Below are 26,057 nucleotides of genomic sequence, written 5' to 3' on the forward strand. Positions count from 1 at the left end.
TCCAGGACAGTGAATCAGACATGTAGCTGTAAAGAAGTGACTTCAAGCAGTTCATGTTCCCCAGCCATGGAATCTTCAGGTTCCCTTTCACTGACTGACTTTCTGTTCTGTGTACTTCTTGATAGGGAGCTATGTGGAAAGGTTCTGAGCATTTGTCTCTTCTCAGAGGTGTTCACCAGCATGGTGTGTGTGTCCCTGTGTTTCCATGTACTGTGATTTAGGGTGAATTTTACCCTCATCCCTAAGAGGAAAGTAGGAAATACCATTAATCAAAGTGGTCTTAAGACCCCTTCCCATGAGAAGCCCTGTGACGTGTACTTCTTAGGGGTTCACGTGGCCTGTTCATGAGTGATATATGGTTATCAGTGCTAAGGGAGTCAGTAGTCTCAGTGCTGGTCCTCCCTGGATCCTCACAACAGGATGACTGATCATGCATTTACATAATGTGAGTTCTCCAAGGGATGAGAGCTGTGGCTTCTATCTTGACTGCTAGGTAATTGTGATGGATGACATGATAAAGGACCGGAACGCGACACACAGGGAATACTTACTTAATCCTTGGGTTCAGACCATCATAGTCTTGGGACCGGGAGTCAGCTGCGTTTCTAAACAAGTTTGGCTTCTGGGATGTCCTTGCATCTCGGCCCACCGTGTGCTAAGGATGTGAGGCTGAAGCCTGCTTAGGTTCTTGCCCTCTGGCCGGGGGCATCCAGCCCCTCCTGTTTGGCTGCTGTAGCTCTAGCACTGCATATAAACTTGCAAGGTCTTAGGAAATCCACATCTTCCCTAGGGTCTCTGAACCAGTCTTCTCTGGGAGGAATTTGGTTCAACAAACAAACATTATTGAATTGGCCTTTCCTGCTGGAGAGGGCTGAACGGCAGTCTCCACACGTTGTGCTAGGAGTTGTGAGACTAGCCCCCTTACCTACTGATCAACCCTTACTTTTATACAGTATTTAAAATTTTTTTTGTAAATAATACGTTTGTATTAAAAATATTTTAAATACAGATAAAACAAAACAGACAGCTTATATTCTATCATTAAATTCGATGTACATTTATACAAATGTCTGTGTGTATGCCTAGGCGTACATTGATGTGTATGCCTGTTATTTTTATTTTAAAAAATTAGGGCATGATATATGTCTAATTCTATAATGTACTTGTATGCTTTAGCATTTGCCTACATACTATACTGTGCCTACAAGTGTGTGTGTGTATGTATGTATGTATGTATGTATGTATATGTGTGTGCATGTCATGTTTCTGTGTTTATTATATATTTGTGTATGCGTGTGTGAGATCTATGTTTTGTGTGTGTAGATTATGTCTGTGTATATATGTACTGTGTGTATGTGCTATGTTATGTGTGTGTCTCTGTGTGTTTTATATGTTATGTGTGTGTATGCTATGTGTTATGTGTTTGATACATTATGTGCGTTTGTGTGATATATGTTATGTGTGTGCATATATGTTATATCTATGTGTATTTATATATTATATATGTAAGTTGTATGTGTCTGTGTGTGTAGTATATGTTATATGTGTGTGTGGTATATGGTGTGTGTGTCTTATGTGTTTTGTATGTTATGTGCATATGTGCACAGAGGCCAGAAATTGATATGAAGCACCTTTCTTGCTTGCTTGCCTTATATCTGTTGAAACAAGGTTTTTCATTGTACCTTGAGCACACTGGTTGGCTAGACTGGCTGGCCAGTGAGCTACAGGGATCTACTTTTCTCTGCCTCCATTACTGACATCCACTGCCAAGCCTGCTGCTGCAAATTCATACTCAGGTCCTCATGCTCTCACAGCAAGTGCTTTACTCAGTGAGCAATCTCCCCAGCCCATATACTTGCTCTGATCACGTGTCTACTGGGTAATTGTTTATAGACAGATAGATAGTGTACAAGATGGATGGATGGATGGATAGATGGATGGATGGATGGATGGATGGATGAATGGATATATACATACATACATACATACATACATACATACATACATACATACATTAATCTGTGATGTAAGTGAGAATGTCCCTCCACCACCTGTTGGCTCTATGCTTGGGTACTTGGTCCACAGTCTCTTGGAAAGGATTAGGAGAGAAAGCTTTATTGGAGATGCATCACCAGGGGCAAACTTCAAGACTTCACAGGCCTCCTGCCTTTCCAAGGATGCTCTCTGCCTCTTGCTGTGGATCAAGATGTTAGCTCTCAGCTGCTGCAATCTATCGAAACTGCCTCGCTCTGCCTCTCATCCATGCCTTTGGCCTGGATCCTCCAATCTGTATGTTAAATTAAATAAGACTGTCTTAAAGTAGTGGAGGCTGAGGTTAGCTTCAAACTAGTTTTCTGAAGAAAACCTTCAAATCTTCTTTTCTCTGTGGGTGCTTGTTTTTTGAAATTTTATGGTGTTTTATGTGTAGCATATAACACTGCAAACTGTGACTGTCCCCATCCACCAGGTCAGCAGCCCCTAGAAATGTTTTGTACAGTTAGTTACAATCGACAAAACACACATTATACTTCTGGGACAAAGTTTTGAAAATGGGTCTAAAGAACTTAAAAGTCTGGGATGGGGTAGAAATCTTGGTACAATGCCGATTCCTAGACCCATCCAAAAAAAAAAAACAAAACAAAACAAAACAAAAAAAAACCTCCTTTAATACTTGGGGAGGCAGAGGTCATCTCTATGAGTTTTGAGTTCCAGGACAGCCATTGTCTCAAAACAAAACACCTCTTCCCCGTGAAAAAAAAAAAAAAAAAAAAAAAAGATGCTAGCTCTCAGCTGCTGCTCTAACTGCCTGCTGTCATCCATGCCTTCCCTCCTCCATCATAGACTCCAACCCTGTGTGGAACCTTAAACCCAATTAAACTCTTTCATGGGTTGTTTTGGGTCATGGTGTTTTGTAGCACAGACTAATTGCACACAGATGCATACATCTTCCACACACACACACAGTGGTGGGGATTGAATCCTTTGCACCTTTCTTACCCTCAGTCCTGTCTTGTCATTGTAAATGAGCACAGTATTCACTTCTGTGAAATTACGAAGTTTAACCAAATTCTTATTACAGACTATTGCTCTGTCTGTCTGTCTGTCTGTCTGTCTGTCTTTCTTCCTTCCTTCCTTCCTTCCTTCCTTCCTTCCTTCCTTTCTTTCTTTCTTTCTTTCTTTCTTTTTCAAACCTAAACAATACTTCTAAAATACTCAATTATAGTTTCTGCGTGTATCTGTCTGGGTTATTTTTAGGGTATGGTTCTGTAATCTTCTGTGTGGCTTTGTTCTGCTTGGCATCTGATGTGGCCCCTCCTTCTTTCTTCCTTCTTGTAACTTTGGTGAGAAGAGATGAATCTGTTAGCTTTGACCACTCAGCTCCCATAGGGCTTCACAAGTCCCACCAAGGCAAGCCTGTAACGTGGCGACAGTAAGGCACAGAGGGGACAATCCCAGAACCGTGGGACTAAGACTGAGTAGGAAAATGCACCCCACTGCATTTTTCTGGGGTGACAACATTTTTATCACCACGGTTGGCTTTCTTTTCTGGTGCTTTGATATCCAGTAGACTTTTGAGTAAAAACTCTTGATTTTATTTTTTTTAAGATAAGTTATTTCTGTGTTGTCCAGGAGGGCCTGGAACTCAACATGTAGCTCAGAATAGCTTGCATTCTCAGCAATCCTCCTGTCTCAGACTTCTGAGTGTCAGGTTACAGACATGTGTCGCCATACCTAGGCTGTCAGAATTCTTTCGACAGCTGTCTTTATTTCGGACTCTGATAGGTCCTGTTCTTTGGCTGTTTCTGGGCTGGGCCAGAGGTGAGAACCTACATTTAAGAAGCCTGATCTTGTGCCCTCTGATCCCCAGGCCCTGTTGATGACTGGTTCTCAGTGTTCCTGGGAGGTATGTCCGAGATACAGAATAAAGGAGAGCTGAAATGGTAAAACACGGCATGAAATTCCTGCAGTCTCCGGTCACAGCCTTAACACCAAGATCTACAGATAGCATTAGTTTGTGTGTGTTTCAGTTTGAAAGTGTGTCCTGTGTGCATTTCATCTATTAACCATGCACTGGTGGCTGAGAGCCCTGCAACCCATTCCTGAATGGAACTGACAGGACTCCATCTTGTCTGCAAGGCCCACCACAGCTGCTTGTTTAGAGACCAGGGCACATACCAACATCCTGCTCAGTTGGGAATGTTTTGATAGCAAAATCAATACAGAGTACAAAACCACTAAAGCTGTGGAACTCTCCAAAGCAGGCTTCAGAAGGGACACTATAAGAGCTGGAGCAGATCACCTGTCCATGCTCCTCATTTGAAACTAATGTCTCAGGTGCCTCAGATTTTTCACCATTCTACATCTGTCTACAGCTGATGGGTGAACTGCAAATATTGGCTTTTGGGATAACATTTCATGGAGATGGAGTCTGCAAACAGCCACCTTCTTGAATTCCAAGAAGGGACACTGTCCCAAACTCAGGGACTCCTGGCCTGAAGTGAGATACTGGCCCAAGATGAAAGGACTCTTGACCCAAATTAAGGTACTGCTGGATTTGGGACTTCCTATCCCAGCAGGTGGACCTCTGTACAGGCACCTGTCCAATAGGTATGCATGCTTATGGAACAACCTGGGACTCTGTTTCAATTGAGGGCAGGACAGCTCTATGCAAAGCAGTAAGTTGCTTAACAGTCTTAGGGGAGATCATATCTTGGCCCTTGAGGATATAACTGTCTCAAAATTGTTCAGTTCCCCTACTCTTACAGAGAACACACACAGGGTGGAGATACAAAGTGCTGTGTGGGTGGGTAGTGAGCTAGGTGACTTGGTGTTAAAGATGTAGTGGTCTGGCAGGAGACCCACTCCCTGGAGCATTCATGTGATGGGTTAGTGCTGGATGGTGTGAAAGGTGAAGACCTGGATATTGGAGCCAGGCTCACAAAGTAGGCTCACGAATGCTGGCCAAGGTGGGCTAACGGTTCTGTTGGTGAGCAGACTGAATCCTCTCTTTCATATGTTGACTTTAGTGGACACAAAGAGGCTGTAATGCAAACAGGAAATTGCCTGAGTATAGTTTTCCATGTGTGCTTCTATGGATTTTTCTAACAAGCCAGAACAGATGTTTAAGAAACATCTGATTTTTCCTTTTGAGGACGGGACATAGAAATACCCAGACTGTGGGGGCCGTTCCCGAAGCCACTTCTTGAATTTCAGGAACAACTTACCTTTTCTAACACGCTTCAGACCTAATGTTGGTCACTCACACAGAACAAAGGACAACAAAATGGAAAGTAGGACTTACTATGAGAACGCTCTCAGCAGAGATGCGAAATTTTGATTTAGCAATGATTGAACTCAGGCTAATATTCGTCTCTTTTTAATAAGATCATCAACACTCAGGAAGGTTTCTTCACATAGAAACTTAGGAGGGCTGAGGATGTAGCACAGCTGGAAAAATACCTACCTCAAATGTAGGAAGCCCCAAATTCAACACCCCCCGCTGTGATGCATAATCTGACCATGTGTGTAATCCCAGAACTCAGTAGGATCTGACATTCAAGCTTATTCTTGGCTACATCAAAAGTTTGAGATCAGCCTAAGCTACACTTAACCCTGTCTCAAATAAAACAAACAAAACAAGTCATAGGAAAGAAACATGCCTTTTGGATGTCATGTGAGAGAGACAGTATTGTGTTTCTGCAGTGGAAAACAAGGGCTGCAGTGTGTCGGAAGTCCTTGTCGTTAATGTTGTGGCCCTCCTCTTCCTAGTCACCACTGGCCTTCCTTTAGGGAGTAAGATTAGACTCGTTGCTTCCTGGAGTGAAGCAAATGTTTCTCAAGACCTATAACCAAAAGAGCTGCACTTTTAACTTTTAAAAATAGCAATTAAAAGAGATTAATGGTCGCTGTTGTTGCCTTTTCAAATGTGTGGGATGTTTGTATTGGTGTAACAACAAGTTGATCAGAATTAACCTGTTGTTTTTCATCGTACAATCTCCTTAAATCGGTATCTGGGTCATCCCCTGTATTCCACCTACCTATCCACCCTGCCACCTACCCATCTGTCTATCCACCCACTCAGTCAAGCACTCATCCAGCCTCATTTACCCACACATCCACCCATGTGCTCACATATCCATCTAGCCCCCTACCCACTCGTCCGTCCATCCACTCACTCACTTACCTACCCATCCACACATTTCCCCCCACTGTCCACTGGTTCATCTGCCCACACACTCAGCAGCTCACCCTCCCTTACTGACACACGAAGGGAGTCCTTGTGTGTCAGGTGCTGGTATGTGCTTGCATGCTCTGTGGTTAGCCACTTGCTGTAGAGGAACGGCTCAAGCCCTGGGGACAGCCAGTGGTATCAGAAGATGAAGCCATGTTTCCTATTGACTACCTCCCAGCATGGTTTAAGAACAGGGTTGATATTAGGTGGAGCTTGTGGAATCTTGTGGAAGATGGGAAGGAAGGATTGGAGGCCAGAGAGGTCAAGGACACCACAAGAAAACCTACAGACTCAACTAACCTGAGCGCATAGGGTGCCAGTCCCAGGCTGCTTTCTCTTCCCGAGTGCTGAGTATGCAGGTAACCCCTCTGGAACACAGACCCTCTTACTTCAGCATTTCTCCTTGGTATATGTGTTTGTGGATTCCATTCCACTCTTGCTTTCTTCAACCTTAGGGAAGCATCAAAGATCCATCGGGGTCAAGAAGCCTGGGGTCAGCTCTTCTTTGAATATGGTCCATTTTGGCCTGTGGCCTTCTGTTGGCCAGGCAGCTTGCCTGACTCCTGGACGGCTGCCCAGTAGGATAACATGATTTATCTATCTGCTTGGCTGCACCCAGAGCGTTCTGGTCTCTGTGCAGAACCACCTTGGTTAACCCACTCAGTTGTTTAGATAATGATGTTTTTGGTACACTACTATATCCACTTTGTAAGCAAAGGGTGGCCCTTCACCTCACTGCCTGCCTGTCTGTCCCTCATGGTAGGTTTCATGTGTCACTGCAGTTAGACCACAGCTCCCAAATATGTGATCTTATGCTTCTGTCAGGGTGTTTCGATGAGACCAAGAGTAAATCAGTAGTCTACGAGTAAGGCAGATTTGCCCCCAAAACTTTACGGCGGGTTTTGTGCAATCCATTCAGCAGAAATAGGTCTCTCCTGAGCAGGAGCTGACAGCCTGTGAACTTAATCCAGGTTCATATAGCTTCTCTGGCAGGCCGGCAGGCCTGTCTGCCCACCTTCAGACTTTTGGATCTCTTCCCCTCTGTATTCACAGCATCCTCTTGAGATGCCTGACTAACAGTGTCTGTGTGGTTTGTGGATCATAGGTGGTTGGATCTGGTTGGGTCCTGACTTAAGCTAACTAGCTTCCTGTGCATGATCACTTACTGTCAAGCTTAGTATAACCCATACCATTTCCTCAGAACTTGAGCCAAAAAGCATAAAGGGAAAGAATGGCTCTTAAGGAGGTGGGGGGGAAAAGAGGCAACAGAATGCACATATCATAAAAGCATAAGAGGCCAGAGGATTGGGGGAGAGGACCAATAAGAACAGACCTTGAAAAACGCCATAACAAAACCTATTACTTAGTTTGCTAGTTAAAGAAACTAAAGAACTTTTTCGAAAAAGAAAGTAGTAGCCTGTGGCGAGAGCCAAAGACCAAGTAGTATCAGTGGAGTCCAGAGGGGGCTGTAAGAGAACATTAAAGTGCTCCTAGAATTGGATGGTGAAACCCTGGAAGAGCAGTCCACTGAGGAGCTTTCTGAGAGGACCCAGTGGGCAGGCACCTCTGCCCCTGTTCAGCACCAGGAATCCTGGAAAGAGTTGAATTCCCGGCTAGTGCTTGATTGAAAAGGGAAGGAAGGTCAGTCAGAAGGGAAGGAAGGAAGGTTCTTAGTACAGGAGCAAGGCCATTGAGAAAAGATTTTAAAAGTACTTTAATTAAGAAAACTTGCTAACCATGGGTCTTTAATCCTTAAGGTATACAGATTCAGGGCCCATCCCCACCCCCTGTCCCCACCCCCCATCCCCACCCCCTATTCCTCAGGCATTTTTTTTTCAAGTATTTTCTCTTTTATTATTTTTTATTTTTTAATTGCATGTTTTAAATTTACATTCCCTTCTAGAAACCTGGTATCCACACATCCCCCGGCTTCTATGAGGGTGCTCTCTCACCCACCTAACCACTCCATCCCACCTCCCCGTCCTGACATCTCCTACACTGGGGCATAGAGCCTTGACAGAACCAAGGGCCTCTCCTCCCATTGATGCCCGACAAGGCCATCCTCTGCTACATATGCAGATGGAGCCCTGGGCCCATCTCTGTATTCTCCTGGGATGGTGGTTCAGCCCCTGGGAGCTCTGAGGGGTCTGGTTGGTTGATATTGTTGTTCTTATGGGGTTGCAAACCCCTTCAGCTACTTTGCCCATGTCTCTGTATCTTTTCCTTCACCATGCTTTCTCTGCGAGTGTGCAGGTTTGGCCCATGTCTGGTTCTGTGTGTTTCCTTGTGTACACTATGTATGCCTGTGTGCGTGCTCTTTGGGGGCTGAGTGTTTCTGCCTGTATAGTTCTTTTCATGTGCCTCTGTGCAAATGCTGAGATCTTACTGTTTACTGAGGAGCTCTTCTGAGGCTTGTAGCAGGTGTCATCAACCTCTTCCTTGCTCACCTGAGGGTGTCTGCTATCTTGTGGAACCCTCTGATGGAATCCCCACCACAGACTCTGGGAAACAGTGATATTAGTCTCATTTTCCAGCTACAGAAGCAAATTGTGGGAGGGCTCTGAACACTGAGCCGCGTTAGGGACAGAGCTGAGCTTGCCATCACACAGACCCGAGCTGGAAAGCCGCCGTCTTCCCACAGAATACCGGAGAAACAGGGGCCTCTGAAATCTCACACCCCAAGCAGTGAGTCACCCCTGTGTCCTGGGAGGGGAAGACACCACTGCAGCACCAAGGCCTGTTCTTTGAATTAGGAGATGCAGTCACTCAGCACCTGTGTCCTGTTTTCATAACAGGAAGACTTGTACAGTCCTCCTCCAGCCTCAGCTGAGGCACTCCTCTCCCAGTGCTGGAACTCTGCGTGACTCTGCTAGGAATGGGTCCTCTGCGGCCGCTGTTTTCTCGGCTGGTTCCCATTAGGAAGATGTCTGGCTATGTTCTCACCACCACACTTACTTGGAAATGATGCATTTCGTGCTCTATCGTGTGTTGTTTTTTTCCTACCTCCCTGTTTCCTTAGAGTAAAATCTTGAGACCTTCTCCCTTTGATTGGGTTGTTATTCTCACTCTTGACCGCCAAATGGGGCGCTTTCTGGAAAAAAAATAAATGGCCATGACAGGAGTCTACAAGTTTAGCGTTCTGGCCAATTATTCAGAAAGTAGGGAGGATACTGACTTCAATTTTCAGCATCCATGGGAGATGTTTTGGGTTTGTTCCCAGGGAAACAATATGCATGGACTAGCGCGTTTGAATTGTTTATCCATAAGGCCTAGCAGAAGGCTTTGTAGTGATTGCTTGTGTTTGCAAGTGACCCGAAAAACAGTGCTGTAGTAAACAAAAGCTAGAAATGCATTGCACTTCTGGGCCCAGCAGTTGGCCATGCCTGCAGCATGCAAGCAGTGTGTTCTGTGTCCTAACGCTCTGGAACCTTGGGACAGGTTTTGTCCACCTAAGCATTTTATACTTTTAAGCGACTGAAAATTATGCAAGAGTTTCATGAAACTGACATTCAGTGTGGTGAGAGTCAGTCAGTTCATTGGTTAGTGAACCGTAGACCTGGTGGAGGACACAGTGGGGAAGACACTGGCCCTAAGATACTCAGTAGCCCACACAAGCAGATCTTTCTCCCTGTTTAGCATACATGGGCTCTGCATTAGTTTCATTTCCTGTTGCCCTGAAAGAAATATCCTGACGAAAGAAACTTATTCGAGAAAGGGCTTATCTTAGCTCACGGTTCCAGGCTCCAGTCCGTCACTGCAGGGAGATGAAGGCAGCATGGCAGTCAGGAGCAGTAAGAGAAGGAACGCATGTGTGTTCATCAGTGGCTCAACTTGCTTTTTCTTTGCTATGATCTCAACCCAGGGAAGGATGCCACCTGTTTTGGTCTGGGTTTTTTCATAGCCATTTATGTGATTACAACAATCCCCCACAGAGATGCCTACAGAACTACCTGACCTATGCAGTCCCACATCTTTCCAGGTGACTTTAGGTTCTGTCAAATGGACAATTAAACCGTCCAACTGCCCATGGGGCGCATGTGGACCTGCAGCTGTCTCTGGAGAGCGCAGAGCTCTCAGCTTACAGCCTTGGCTTGCACAGCTATCACTGCGGATCCAACCTTGCTCACCCAGTTACCCAGGTCGCTTGGGGAGCTGCCCAGTTATCCAGTCATGTGAGAGCCTCACTCCTCGGCTTTGTAGCTTCCATGTCCTCTTCCTCTTCGATGACCAGTGCAGCGCAGCTGAGCGCAGCTCCTATCTGGGCACCACTTCATCTTGCACCCTGGTCACTCTTTCCTAGAGCAGCCTCCGTCTGTGGGCTTGCATGGGTAGCATTTGAAGAAGTAAAGAAACTAAAAGTAGACACACACGAGTGCACGTAGCACCTCGACATGTGTGTCGTTCAGGCCCTGCTGTGTTTTATAGAACTGTCGGCCTCCAGACAGGTTAGGGCTGAGCAAACCTAGCACAGTGGCTTTCCCATAACAAGCCAATGCTCAGCTGCTGACTCTGCGTTCACACATGGCTGCCCAGGGAGGGCAGACTGAATAGGACATGGGCATGTCTGGCACTCCCCCTGTTTGGTGCTTTACGAAGGAGCTTTTGGCTTGTTAAAAGCTGTGGCTTCTATCCCAGGAAACAGTCCGGGCTTTGAAACAATTGTTGTATTTCTTCAGCCATCTCCCACCCCCATCTTCCTAAGTCAGGTTGCTCTTGTGTCTGTCACTTTCTTTGTTCTTAAATGAGGAGGAAGTGGTGGACTAGACAGACACACAAGAGAATGAGAGACAGACAGACAGGCATGGGGGCAGGGAACTCTTGGGGGCCATCCCTCCGAGGCCCTGGATAGTAGATCCCTTTGAGGTCCTTCCCAGATATATCCTCTGCTCCACACAGTAGAGTGTAGTGGCGTAGGCGGGGCCCCATCACCCGGAGCCTTGGACATGAAGTGAGTGGTCAGAGAACTCGAGGGAGGTCTCTCTTTTCTGGGATGGAAAGTAAAACTATATTATTCAAAACTCTCTGGGGACCTAGATTCTAGTCCAAAGAAAAAAATTTTTTTTTTACCCTGTATCAGAGTTAATATCAGAAAACCATCTGTGAAGAATAAAGCAGACGCTGGGGTCACTTTTCTGGCTGCCTTTTTCCTGTGTGCACACATGGAAGTGCTGAGCCTCTGCTCATCGCAGGCGTGGCTGTTACCCAGGGGCACAGGGAGAACTGTTAGCCCCAGCCCACCGAACCTAGGATTTATTCATGAATGTGTGTGTGCGTGTGTGTGCATGTGTGTGTGTGGGTATATGTGTGTGTGTGTGTGTGTGTGTGTGTGTGTGTGTGTGTGTGTGTGTGGGTGTGTGTGTGTGTGTGTGTGTGTGTGTGTGTGTGTGTGTGTGTGTGTGTGTGTGTGTGTGTGTGTGTGTGTGTGTGTGTGTGTGTGTGTGTGTGTGTGTCTCTGTGTGTGTGACTTTCTAAGTATGACATTCGGTATGACGTCTCACAGAGTTATGTTTGTGGAGACAAGAGGTCTTCAGAACCATTTTGGGCATTTGGGGTAACCATTTAATGTCACCAGAGAGCAAAGTGGCTGCTTAAGAGTTTTGGGGTCAAGAAGGTGGATAGAGTCTATTGTAGAGGTTGGTGGGGGCACCCAGGATGTATAGCTACTTTGACCTCAGAGGAGCCAGGGGGCTTGCCTCTTGGCTCTGTGAAGTCACCCTTGGCCAGTGCCCTTATTTGTAAGTACAGTCCTGTTTGGGGCCCCATGGATCTGGTGATCAAGGCTTGAGAGAACCCATTTGTACAAGTGGGGTTTCCATAACTGCCCATATGCAGAGTTCTCTTGTAGACACAGGCCAGGACCCCAGCCTCATGCTTCTCAGAGTGCCATTTGTTATGGCTGAGCTGTGCCAGATTTAATGTTAGTAACTCTGATAAAGGAGAGTGTGTCTGTGTAATGTAGGGAAAATGTGCCTAAGGATCTGTGGATACCCGATGCTGACCAGGGCCCATAAAGTTCTCTGGAGAGCAAGACCATGAGCTAAGAGAAGTGAGGTGCAATTCATTAGCTGCTCTTGTTGTGCCGTGTATTAAAGTCGTGCCCTGGCCACACTGATGTCAGAGACGCTAGTAGAGCTGACCTGCTCGGCCGCTGAGCCATATCTTCGGTTCTTGTAAGAAGTTCCTTTGTCACCTCGATCTCAGCAGCAGAACTCAGCAGCAGTCCCCCTGTTACCTCGATTTCCCCTAAACAGTTGCTTCAGTGTTGCTCTGGGTCTATTGATTTTTGTTCGAGAGCCGATCTCCTTTCTGTGTGCCGGCTAGGACACTCAGAGTCAGACTTTACCCTCAGCACCAGTGTGGCCAGCCCTTTGTGTGTGTGTTCGGCACTGCCCTAATTGCCACGAGAGTCACAAACGAGGATGTTAATCAGCCTGTGACCTGTCATGAAATCACCTTGTGACTGTGTACTGTGACTGTGTACACCATTGTGTACAATCAGTACAGCTGGCTGTTCCTTCAGACCTGCCCAGCAGATGCTGGGCTAGCTTTGACTTTCTTTTCTTTCCTTCCTTTTCCCCATTATTTTAGTCGGGCTACATCATTAATGAGTTTCATTTTCACACAATACATAAAATCTCTATATTTTTATCTTTGGGTCTGTGTGTATGCATGTTTTTGTGTGTAGGTACACGTATCATGTGTACTTCAGTGCAGCTGGGAGGATAACCTTGGGCGTTGGTCCTCAGGTGCCTTCCACTTTTTATTTAAGGCAGGGTCACTTCTTGCCAAGTGTACTAGGCGTAACGTGTACAAGTGAACCCCTTTTGAACTTGACTTCTTACATGGTTCTCTGGACAGAACTTGGGTCTGCACCCTTGCTTTACCAACTGACCCATCCCCCAACTTTACATATTCTACCTATGGGCTGCATACTTATCAGTTTGGAGTTTTATTAGTTACCTTCTGTGTTGTTTTGACAAAATTGTGTGACAGTCATCGAAAGAGAGGACAGGTTTATTTTCACTCACAGTCTCAGAGGGTACAGTCCATCACAGCAGGGATCCTGGCTCATGGTGTCAGAAAATACAGTCCGTCATTCCAAGAAGAGCATAAACCATGATCTCAGGGCACACAGACCATTCTGGCAGGGAAGCCCTGGTTCACGAGCTCAGAGTGGTTCAGTCCATCATTGCAAAGAGAACATAAAGGCAGGGCCACGCTGTAGAGGTTTCTCACATGGACTATGATACAGCAACTTTGGAACTAGGAGTGGGCTCTAAGCTCTTGCCCTTTGATAACCTATTTCTTCTAGCCAGATTTCAGCTCCTAAAAGTTCTAGAGCTTCCCCCAAATAATGCCTCCATCCCAGGAACAAATGGTCAAAGAGTGGACTTTGAGGATGCTTCAGATGTGGGGGTTAATTCACAGCTATTCCTATGGGTAACAAGAATACTGTCAATTCAAGCTCGGCCTAGCCAGCTGTGGCTGCCACAAAGCTTGACATGGTTGTTGTCCATTATTTATGGGAAGGACCATTTTCAGGTCAAGATGATTGCAGGTCTGCAGTTTTCTCATGGATGCTGGCTGAACTGTGAGAGCCCCAGGCTAGAGACATAGGATGTTGTCATCTCAAAATAGCACTTGGCCTCACATAGCATTGTTTGCCCCACCTGTATCCCTTGTGGTGATGCTGGCAGATACAGCTAGTTACAGGGGAGGAACGTTGAGCCTTGGGACATCGCTGCTTCCATAGAGAATGGTGGACAGTCTGTTCTTGGCAGGGAAGTGATGCTGCCCCATCCTTCAGGGTTGCATATTGTAAATGCAACCCAGAGGAATGGCTTGAATGAGTGGGAACCAGGGTCTTGCACTCTCCCAAGAACACTCATCTAGGCTTGGACTCAGGAGTACCCACCAACAGCTTCTTCCCACAGCCTAGCCAGGACCCACAGCTTTCTCAGACCAGGAACTGTTGCTGGGGCAGGACCTATAGAGTCCCACTCTCTGTCCAGAGACCCATATACATGGCTGTCACTTTATTCTGGACTCCCTGGGTGGAAACCAGAGAGTTCAGTGATTCTCCCTTGCCCATGCTCTCCCTACACTGTGTGGCTGGCGTGGCTATAAACAAGTTTAAAAAGCCACATTGAAGACAGAGACAGAGAACGAACACAACCTCAGGAAGGAGTCTGTAAGGGACCAGATTTGAAGTTTTTATGAATGGAACTGCAGGACTTAAAACCATGCAAGTGCACAGTTGTCAAATTCAGGTCACGGTAACAGCTAGATCAGGACGTGGCTTGCATACCATGGGGAGGAAAAACAGAGGCAGATGCCCCATGCTTTGACAGTTTCTCAGAGTAAGCCTTGTGACAACTGATCAGGTCGTGGGTAATCCTACCAGCTGTTCAGTCTTCCTGTGCCCCTTCTAGCAGTCCAAGGTGAAGGGGTTTTATCTGGTGTGTTTATTAGCTTTGGGGACGTACTTCTGATAGTAGTCTTTTGATATTCCCATGCTCCTGTGTGTTCTTAGTCTATTTGATCCAAGTTTACAGATGGTAGGTCACTTTTTACTGAAGAAAGTTATTTATCAGTCTGGGTGGTGCTGAGTGGTGGCTTTGCAAACACTGGAGCTGCCTTTCTTTATCCTGTCTATGCATTTCCGTTTCAAATGGAGCCAACTGCTGCTTTGGGAAGTAGTCAGTCACCCAGGGCTATGATAGCCTGAAGCCATCATCCTACCCCATATGGAGTCATTGAGATCAGGGCACTGGCTGATAGCATCAGTATCACAATCCTGGGTGAGAAATGGAACTTTATGAAGTCCATTTCTCCTGCAAAGGATCCAAAGGGCTTTATCACCGCAGTCAGGAGAAGACTTCATGACAGGACAGAAGATAGATGGGAGGTATGGTGGCTGGTGGGGTTAGGCAAGGGCAGAGGTCACTGGAGTTTGATGATGAAGTCCTCTGGTGGCCTGCAGGTCAGAGATGAGGTCCATACAGCTGAGAGGAAGGTGAGGAACTCTTTGTCATCCTAGCTTCTCGAGCCCTGCACTCTGGCAGAGAGCAAGACATATTTCTCTCCCACGGGGCTCTCTGATTGGAACCGTGTAGAGACAGAGAGAGGATGAGCCTTTCTTTATACAGTCCAGGCCTTGGATGTTCTCAGCAGGACAGGGAATCCAAAGCAAATATTAGCTACTGGGTTTATACTCAGCAGAGATGGGAAGATAACTTGAGAAGAGCCATTCTTCCCAGCCCAGAAGGCTGGGAGCCCCCTTTCCCAGGACAAGGCTCATTGTTCTGACTGGGGCAGGGTTCTGAGGAGGGTTCCTGGGTCATTTCCACCCCAGGCTTTGGGAGCTTCAGCAGTCTTAGGAGTTGTCTCAGCTGTTGGGCAAAGTACTGGTTATTCTCAGGCACCGCGTCCCCATGTTCCTCCTATAAAGTGCCTGCAGTCTTCTTGGGAATGAACTGGCAGATGGCTACTTTGGGCACATGGACATAATTCTTTCCCCTGGCATGCTGACAAAGAATACAAAATCTTTGGCTTCCCTGCTGTGTTTGACACAGAGTCTTCCCTTGCCTTACCCTGGTATCCTGGTCTGATGTAGAGGTGCCCCTCTGCGGGTATGGGGCTAAGGCTGGCAGTGCTGCCAGGAGACAGAGTCTGGAGAGAGCTGAGTGTGTGGTGTGGTATCTAACGAGGCAGAGGAGCCTGCTGTTAAAGTAGAAGCACTGATTGGTTACTCGTCTTGGCCAACTTAACCTTTGAAAGACTTGGTGAGTGCAGGTCGGGTTACTTAAAAATGCATCTTCAAAAAATTTGTTTTTCAGCCATAAGGAATGAAGTTCTGTTCTCTGCAGGAAAATGGATGCAACTGGAGCTAGTCAGATTGAGTGAACGAAGCCAGCCCCAGGAAGACAAATAATGCATGTTTCTCACATTTGTGGACCCTAGACTTTATAGATACAGAAAATGATGTGAACAGGTGACATAAAAACAGAAGTAAACTGTTCATCATGACCAAAGGGACTCATGTAGCAGGGAGAGGGGAAAGGAGGCTCGTGGGGGTGTACATCAGGAATATGTTCAGAGGAGATCGAGCACACAATGCCCTTATGTAACTGTATAGTAAGAAATCATGAAGACAAAGAAGCACACGCGTCTCATTAGTATGCACTTTTACTTTTGCCTTTAATAAATGGTAAAATTATGTGTATGTAAATAACTTTCTTTTAAATAAAACTTTTTGTATGGTTTACCATCAGTTTAAAAAAACAGACCACCTCAATGGAATTTATCTGTTGAGTGTTTAGGAGTGCCTTGGAGTGCCTTGGAGTGCCTGAGGGGGGCTGCGTTTTGCACAGTTCTCCCTTAACTTGTTCCCTGAAAGACTTGCTAGGACAGGATGGAAGGTTGGAACTCTAGCCTAACTGGACTCGAGAGTTCTGATAACGGGAAGCTGAGGGTTTGGATGCAAACCTTTGCCCGGGGACAGATGGCACTGGACTCAATGCGCTTTGAAAGTGAATGGCTCATCGTTTAAAGTGGTTTACTAAAGCACTTACGGTGGGAAATGCAATTGTAAAAACCTTGAAGGTTAAAAACCATCACCAATGCCCAAAACCTAAAACCATCAGCTCACATAAGCAGGGTTTGATCCACTAGCTGCTTTCATACCTGTGGGGTCCAAATTTTAAGCCTTTAAAAACTTTGCTGAGTGTTTGTTTATTTGTTCTTAAGAACAAGATCTATTCTTTTTGTTTATTGTATTTACTATGTGAGTACATGTGCGACTGTGTGTGCATACGTGTCACTGTGGGAAAGGGAACTGTACCGGCGGAGTCCTTCCATTAGCCCAGTTTTTGTGTATTTTTAAGAAGCTCATTCATGAAGGTATATCATGAGCTCTTCTCTTAGAGTTGAGCTGTGCGGCCTCACATTCTCAACATGCCTGAGCACATCAGCAGGGCTTCATCACAGTGCTCGCACACATGGGAGTTCCGTTAAGCTGCGTAAGTTTGCAGACTTGGACTCACTCTGCTGCAGAGCCACAGAACCCATGGAGTGTATGTAAAGTCACAGTGGGCTCCATCTAGGACCCTGACAGGATTCTTCATTTTTCTTTTCTTCTTTCCTTTCCTTTTATTATTTGGGATAGGGTTTTACTACTTAGCTCTAGCTGGTCTGGAACTCACTGTGGAAATAAAGGTGGCTGCCACCTTACAGAGATCAGCCTGCCTCTGCCTCCCCAGTGCAGGCCTTAAATGCGTGCACCATCTCACGAGGCCTCACACGGCTCTTGTCACAGTCTTTGAGGCTGCACCAGCTTTTCTAAAACTAATGTGGTTACAAGGAGCTTGCATTGTGCATAGTGGGGATGCTTCTGGGCCAAGACACAGCAAGGGCCAGGCCCTGGAACCAGGAGGTGCGTTTGACTGCTGGATGAAGGAGATCTGTGTATGGTGTGGAGCCGAAGAGGGAGGTAGGAAGGCCTTGCTGATTCACCTTCTTAGCAACAGTTGTGGCAGTCATTGAATGGGTTGATTCCATCAGTGATTCTGACTTCATTAGGCCCCAGGGCCCCAGCAGTTGTTAGAGTCAGACAAGGGGGTGTTGGATGGAGCTGGATGGATAAATGATGCAGGAGGTGAAGCAGACGTGATATCTAGTTACACCTTCCTGTAAGTGGACATAAATTCCATGCTGAGGTAATAGGAAAGGATGTCCCTTGCGGGTAGGGTAGGGTAGGGGATTACCAGTCATACTGTGTCTTAGTTAGTGTTTTCCCTTGCTGGGAAGAGACACTATGACCAAGACAACTCTTATAAAGGACAACATTTAGTTGGGACTGACTTACAGGTTCAGAGTTTCAGTCCATTATCATCAAAGCAGCTTTCCGGCAAGCCTGGTGCAGGAGGAGCTAAGAGTTCAACATCTTGTTCCAAAGGGAAGCAGAAGACTGTCTCTGATGTGGCTAGTAGAAGGATCTCAAAGCCCACCCCCACAATGACACACTTCCTCCAACACCTACCCCAACAAAGCTACACTTCCTGATACCACTCCCTGGGCCAAGCACATACAAACCACCGCACAGTGTCAAACATTTTTCCTCTTAAACGATTTGAACGGGTTTTGTTCTAAACACCCTGGTGATGTTGAGTGGAACGTACTGACATGTTCAAGGCAAGATGGAGCTAGAGAATGTGTTCCCATGTTCAAGGTGACATGCCAAAGTGTAAACAGCTCCTGCCCAGACAGGATGGTCAACAGGAACCTGTCAAGTTCTTTGCCTCTAAGTCCTTTAAGAGAGGACTCTGGAGATGTGGAGGGTATAGGTCACATAGCCTCTTCCCTGCTTGGGCCCCTGAGGATGGCAGTCTGTCTGAAAGAGCTCTTAACATTTGAGTAGAGGAAGATATACTTAAGCAAGCTAAGATAGGATGTTGTAAACATCAGCAAAATGTATGACTTCAACCCACAGTATTGAAGCAAGGCAGTTGAGCATTCTGGCTGAGGCCACTTACCCTCCTACACTTGAAGACCCCTTCTCCTTGCTGTGCTTTGATGGTGGGGACCTTCAGGAAGAGAATACCTGTCAACCCTACTGTGCGCTGCTCCCTGTACCACACTTCCACAGATCATTGAAGGTGAACCATTTCGATCAGAAAATGCTCCCAATATCATCCTCACACACCATTTATTGAGCTCAGGAGGGATACTGATGGCTACATGTTCAAAGCTGCCATCAGATATATGTAGTCGAGGAGGTCCAAGTTTGGACTCTGGAACCCAAGTAAAGACAGAAGAAGAGAACCTACTCTACCCATAAAGTTGTCCTCATGTGAACCCTCCAAATACCCACAAGCATGCGCGCGCACGCACACACACACACACACACACACACACACACACACTCATGAATGCAAGTAAACAAGCAGGTGTGCACACACAGATCCCTGGTGCAGAGGCTGTAAATGGCCATGGTCATTAAGTATAAGCACAACCCTCAGGAGGTAGGCAGCCGGCAGTAGCAGACTTCCAGGAAACTGCTGGGTGGAGCCTGCAGACTTCGTGCCCACCTTCTCCACCAGCACTCATGCAGTTCTGAGCACACTTTCCCTCCGACTCTAAATTCCCCTTCTGAACATAATGTGTTTCTCCAGAACATCTCGAGCCCCTCCCATCTCTGCTCAGTTTCCACAAGTGGCATTCCAACGCTGGGCAAACAGTTTGCTGATTTACACCACAGAAACTCCCTTTCAGCTGCAGACCTGGGTTCAGTGGCTTTGCAAAAGACAATACATTGACTCCCTCAAGCCCCCTTTACCATTAACATCCTCAGCAAGGCTCAGCAGTTCCCAGTGATTGAAGGGAGAAAGGAGTGTCCACAGTTCCTTCAGCACACAGCCAGCCTTCCATCAGCAATCCTATCTGCTTTCCTTTTTCTATTATGCAAGCATCCCTCATCCCTGTGGCTCCTCCTCTCATCAGTAGTCTGATGGTAGTTTTATTCCCAGGACCCTGGTTTCTCTGTCCTCTTGGACGCCTGCTGTCCTGCAATGAACTGTTTGTGAGTGTTGCTCTCATCTCCCCTGTGAGCTGTGTTTGGAACTATGGTATTCAGTTGCAGTCATTTAGAAAGTAAGCGTGCTGTGGAAGACTATGCCAAAAGACATCCCAACAGTCAGGAAGCGAGCTAATTTATGTTTTCATTCCCCTGTGGTGAGTGATGATGTATTTAACCATCAAAGCACCAGTTTTTAGCATTTTTTTCATTAACAGGTATTCATGTATAAGCACAGAAATTCTTTTACTCAACCAAACATTGCTAAAAGAATACAAGGTCTAGTTGTATGGTGTTTTCAGCTGTCACTCAGTAGCCGTTCAGTGGTTCTGGTCTATCTGGGCTAGTGATGGAGTAGTCAGGGTCTTTAGGAGAGAGGGCTTGTCCTGTCATAATTCTGATTTTAAAAACAAGAATGTATTTTAAATAGGTACCCTACAAAGGAGAGGAGACATTCACTCTTTTAGACGAATACTGTGAGCCTAACTCTTGGAGGAGTGTGTATCAAGTCAACAGTGTCTGCAAGTGTAGGGCACACCACACCTAAACTCTGTGATCGAGAGCAGAAAAGCAAGGTCAATTGCCCTTGTACTCAGCGGCTTTTGACCTTGTGATACCAGTGATCTCAGAAATTCTCTGTAACATGTGAAGATACTGAAATTAACCTGAAAAATCCTGTGAAATTAACCTTTAAAAAAGCTGTGAAGAGAACGTAGTCATGAAATCATATCTTGTACACGTGCACCCAGTTCAGCTCCGTGATGCCTTACCTCTGGAGTATTGTAGGCTCTTGCTAGCGGAAACAAATAGCAAATACTAAAGTACAAATCAGCCCACAGTGAGGCGCAGGCTGTATCGTCTTCCTACCTGAAAAGTAGCTGGATGTGCATTGAGGCCCTGATGGGGTTAAGTTCTTCATCAGTGACCAAAGTGGTTTTGGTTCTCAAATCAAACAGAAGATACTTTTTATTTTTAATTTGTTGACCAGATCATTCTTAATATTTAAATTTAACAACAAATGCAAACCTATGGCACTTTTTAATGGGAAAAACATTACTTTAGAAGTGGTCCTGTTGAAGATTACAATAAGTGAACTTTATATGCAATCCTTAAATAGACGTTTTTGTTTATAGTTCGTTCCTTCTGGTTCAGGTACAGATCACTGAGTAAGGTGTGTGTCCTAAGTTATTGTGGAAGGAGATTCTGAGGCAGACTTTTCAGAGAAAGACCTTACACTTAGATTTCAGACTGTGGAGATGGCTTAGTGGGTAAGAGTACTTTCTGTCCAAGCATGAAGACCTGAGTTCAGATCATTGGCACCTGAGATGGATGTGGCCATTATTTCCCTGTAACTCCAGCCTCCACACATGTTCATACATGTACCCTTGCATCTACAGCCCCAGGTCAAAAACAACAACCAAACAAAAATCTTGCATCTTATTTTTATTATTTTATAGTTCTATAATAAATTATATATTTTTAAAAAATATATTTATTTACTTTGTTTGTGTGCACTTTTACATGTGTGCCTAAGTACCAGAGTATGCTTGTAGAAGCCAGAGGACATCTTTTGGGTTGGTTCTCTCCTTCTCTCACGTGATGCTGGGGAAACAAACTTATGTTGTCATGTTGGGTAGCAGCCTTGACACAAGCACCCTGAGCCATGAATTACAGTTTTGATATTTAATATAAACACGAACTAGATCTCCTCTTTTCAAGCATTAGGTTTTGCTATTCTGGTGGGTTTTGTGTTTCCACTGAGATTTTGGAGTAACGGGGAAAATAAGCAAACACTAAAAGCAAGACAAATCTTTATGGAACTGTTAGCAAGAGTAGGAAGATTTGTATTTCATTCTTGAGCCTTATTGAAGTCTTCTTGCACCTAGAGGGCTGTGCAGTTCAGAGGTCAGTGCTATAACCTGGGGGAAAGGAGAAAGGGTGCTCTTGGGAGAGGAAGGAGCCAGTAGCTAAGTCTTCCAGAACCTTCCCTGGCACTAGTCTGTGCTCAGTTAAGCCCGATTCCCACCCATTGCATTTCTCTGTCTGTGGTGTACAAAATTACAGACTTTGGCAGTTTCTAGTTTGAGTTCTTATTTGCTATGTAAGGGAGCTTCCTCTGACCTGAGGAATGGCCTGCTCTAATTCTCCCTACCAACTCCCACTTTTTCCCCTAACCCAGTCTTTAGTTCCTTAACCTAATACCCCAGGGCCAGGTCTTTAGAATAGAACCTTTGTTACCACTATAGCCAGATAAGGACTGTGAGGCAAGCCAAGATCTTGCCCTGAAAATCACCACGTAGGGAGCCTTTGCGTGGTTGCCTATGCATTCTAGGACCATCCAAATTCTAGGACCCTGTTTGTGCTGTCACTGCAATTCCTGAGTTCTATGGTATACACAAGTACAGTTGATACTCAAGATTAATGTTCGTGGGGCTGCTCACGTAGATCTGTGCCCTTTGTGGTGTGCTTTATGATCTAGTGTCCAGGGTTTAGGAAAAACCCTGTATAAGAATGTTTATCACAAAGAGCTTCTGTAGGGCCTCTTCTGGGGTTTGGGTCCTAGTGGCAACAGAGCACTCAGTCAACTGTCTCTGAGTTCACTCTCAAAGATGCTTTTAAGTAATCATTCTCGTTATGGCCTTCCCAGAACTCTCTAGAATCCACCTCCATTTCTGCTTCATACCAACTTCATGGGGGAAGTTTGAGACATTCATTATTTGCTGAGGAAATGTTTTTTCCAAACCATGAGGGTGGGCGCCAGATGGTCTGAGCATTAGCAAGTGGGTGGGAATCGCTGTCTCTGTGGACATCAACACTTTCCCAACTCCTGAATGTCCACTCCTGCCCTCCCCCACTCCTGGCCACCCTATTCCTGCCCTCCCACTCCTGACCTCCCCTACTTCTGACTCCCCACTCCTGCTCCCTACCCCCCACTCCTGTCGCAATAGAGGAGAACGAGAACTGAGAACCAGAAAGACATTTTGACTAACTGGCTTTTGATTTTTTCTTTCCTCTTTCTTTTCATTTCATTTAGAGTTTTGGTGGAACGATTGTGATTTTAAAAATAAGATTTCCAATGCCATCTGAATTATGTTAAATCTATGATGAAGAGGGGAGAGGACCCCACACTCCAGTTCTCTATGGTCTGTCTTCCAAAGCATATGCAGATGTTTCTGTAAAAACAAATGAAGGCTCGATCTATTCACACTTAAACGTCACAGCAGTGATAAGTGGACTAAAGGCTGGAGAAGAAAGAGATGTAGCAGTAACTGCTGCTTGCACACAGAAATGATGATACATGCATGTGCACACATGTACAAAAACATGTCTGTGACCTTCCTAGCAGACTGAAGGGCGTTGTTTCTTGAGCTTCATCTTGCTTTTCCAGGAAAGTTTGCTAAAAACACACGCTTCTGCCCTATACCACAGTTTCTACTTTGTGCTCTTGGGTGTGACCCAGAATCCCTTCTAAAAGTCTCCAGATGCTACCTCTACCACTACCTTGCTGCTGACTGGGAACACTGCAGGAGCCTTGTAAAGTACACTCTTCCCTATGGCTCCCTAAGTGAACATTCATTCATGTATGTAGTCCTGTCACGAGCCTGCATGTCCTTGGACTTGTCTCATCCTTGAAGGGGTATTTGGCTCCTCTTGTAATATCCCAAGGCCATAGCATGTAGAATTGAAGCCTAGGACCATCTATCATCTGCCTTTCCTTTTCCTCTCTAAGATGACGATGTATGAAGCTGTCCCAGTGCCTCCATGAGGTATGGACATGTAGACTGAATTGTCAGCCTGCTCCAGTTCCCTGATCATGTCCATATCAGCTCTTCTCCTTTGCTGTGGTCATCAGAGAGAAAAATACACAAGTGTATAGGGATAAGTATTGGTCCTTCTACTTGGGTATCCTCCAATGTTCAGCTTGGCTTTCAAGGTCCAGTTTCTGCAATATTAAGTATGTTGCAAGGTCCGCAGAGTGAGCTTTTCATCTCAGCTACCCTTTGCCAGGGCTAGCATTCCACTTTGGTTCATAGTGGTGTCTGTTGGTTAAGAGCCCTGCTTTGATGCAGAGGGGACTGGGCGCTCTGACCTTCTTAGCATCAGGCTTTGATTGGCAGTCCTTGACTGCTTATGTACAAGTTGTGAAATTGCATTCTGAACTTGCACCAGCTTTGTCTAACCGGGATGCATGGTGACTAAGATGCAGCCACAAAAAAAAAACAAAACAAAACAAAAAAAAACAAAAATCAACTTGGATACCATCTTATCCAACTCTTCTTGTCAAACGTACTTAGATTTCAGTATGTGATCACTGGTGTGCAGTTACACCATAGCCATCTCAGCCCTGGCCATGGGCCAAGTGCTCAGAGCCAGCCCTCTGTCCCTAAGACCAGAGGATTGGTGGCCCTAACTCTAGACCAGGGAGGACGTCTTTCCTTAGCTTTCTCTTTATCCTGCTTAGGCTTCATCTCAACGTACCAATCTCTTGGCCCTCATGCTTTCTAGCTTCCAAGAGATTCATACACATTGTCCTTCTGACCTTTGAAATGGAATTTGATGGACAGCTGGAGTTCAAGATGGTGCGTGTGTCTGGTTTCCAAAGTCGAATATGTTTTCTTGACTATAAGTAGCGATGTGCAGCATAACTTCTGGAATGGATTGTCTATCCCACACTTGTATCAGGTCAGAGCTTCTCCATCTTGGAGATCAGGTTTCATTTCTTATTAACAGTTGGTCCTGTGGCTTCGTTCTTTCCATAGATTGTTCCCCTGTGTCCCACTCTTTCTTCTGACTCTCTCATTTCCCACTGGGTGCTCTGTGAAGTGAAATCTCACCTGAGTGAAAATATCTGTCAATGTAGAGGAGGGTTGGCCAGGGCACAAGCAGGTTCCCCAGGAAAATCTGAGGAGAAGGTGAAGAAGCGGAGGGCAGGATTTGCAGGCTGTAATGAAGCTGTGCTATTCTGGGAGCAGAGAGGCAAACAGCCTTGACTGTCCCGTCACCCGGAGAACTTGATCATAGCAAGGAAGAAGTGTGGGAAAGAACCACACCCCTCTGCTGGCTCCTTAGCCAAACAGTTCACTTTGGTGACTCAGCACACTTTGTAAAGTCTCTGTTTGGATTGTAAACTGGAACTGATTCTATAGGTCATTAGCTCCTATTGAATCTGCGCTAAGTAACTAGATTCCTTAAGGACAGTGAGCATTCCAGGTCTGAGGATGTTCTAGGAGAAACAAGTTTTCCTTGTTCTGGCTTTGCGTTATTCCAGGATTCCTGTTCTGTACCAGGGCTGACAATAGAGTATACTCCATATTGGGTGGTTTAACCAGAAGAGCACAGCTCCTGGTGGAGGCTGGACCCCTAATTAGGGAGGCCCCCCTCCACCTCACTTGACCTCCTCTTCCCTCCTGGTAGACTTGTGACCGTCACTAGCTGCCCACCATTCTTGCATATTTGTCTCACTGTTTCCCTTCTTAGGAGGATACCAGTTGTGTTGGGCTGGGACTCACCCTTTAATTTTATCTGCTATAGAAAGACCCCATCTTCATACACAACTACACCCTAAGACACTGAGATTAGGATTTACATACTCAAATTCTGGGGAAACACAGTTCAACATACTTCAAAAGCCCCTATCAAAGTTGGAGGAAGGAATTTTCATTTTCTAAGACAACTTATTAAAGATACAGGCTTCTTTATTGCTCAATGACTTTTACATGTGTAAATTTAGATTTTTTTTGTTATTTATCGTGTGTGTGTGTGTGTGTGTGTGTGTGTGTGTGTGTGTGTGTGTACAACTTTCTGTTTACCACTCTACCTGTGGAAGTTAAAGGACAATTCTCTCTGTCCACTATGTGGGCCACAGTTGTCAGGCCGGATGGTAAGTGCCTTTCCCTAGAGCCATCTCTCTAGCCAGCCTATAAATGTACTTTTCAGCTCAAGCTAGAGATGAGCTTCCTGTGAGGAGTGAGGCAGATGTCTGCTCCTTTTCACAGCCTAGCTGCCCAGAGGCCTCTGACCCGACTCTGCCCTGTCCGTGGTCCTCTCACACTCTATGTGAGTGGTCAGATTCTCCCATGCTTGCTTGGAGCTCAGCTCCATTGGGCTCAGAGTTGTCTCCTGCTTGACCATCCCAAAGTCATTTTTCCTCTCTGATCCATGTGTGCAACCTACATATGTTCCCCTCCCCAGGGAAAATAAGAACCGATTTTAATAATTTAGTATAAGCAGAACTCTGTTTATCTACTTGTT

The 26,057-nt window shown here is 45.7% G+C and overlaps 1 protein-coding gene across 1 annotated transcript in view; it reads left to right on the forward strand.

Moving 5' to 3' along the window:
- Positions 1-26,057, forward strand: part of Pxdn (peroxidasin) — a 78,060-nt gene that overhangs the window by 6,664 nt on the left and 45,339 nt on the right. The window lies entirely within an intron of this gene.

Source organism: Rattus rattus, chromosome 7 (genome assembly GCF_011064425.1).
Source record: "Rattus rattus isolate New Zealand chromosome 7, Rrattus_CSIRO_v1, whole genome shotgun sequence".
Lineage (NCBI taxonomy): Eukaryota > Metazoa > Chordata > Mammalia > Rodentia > Muridae > Rattus > Rattus rattus.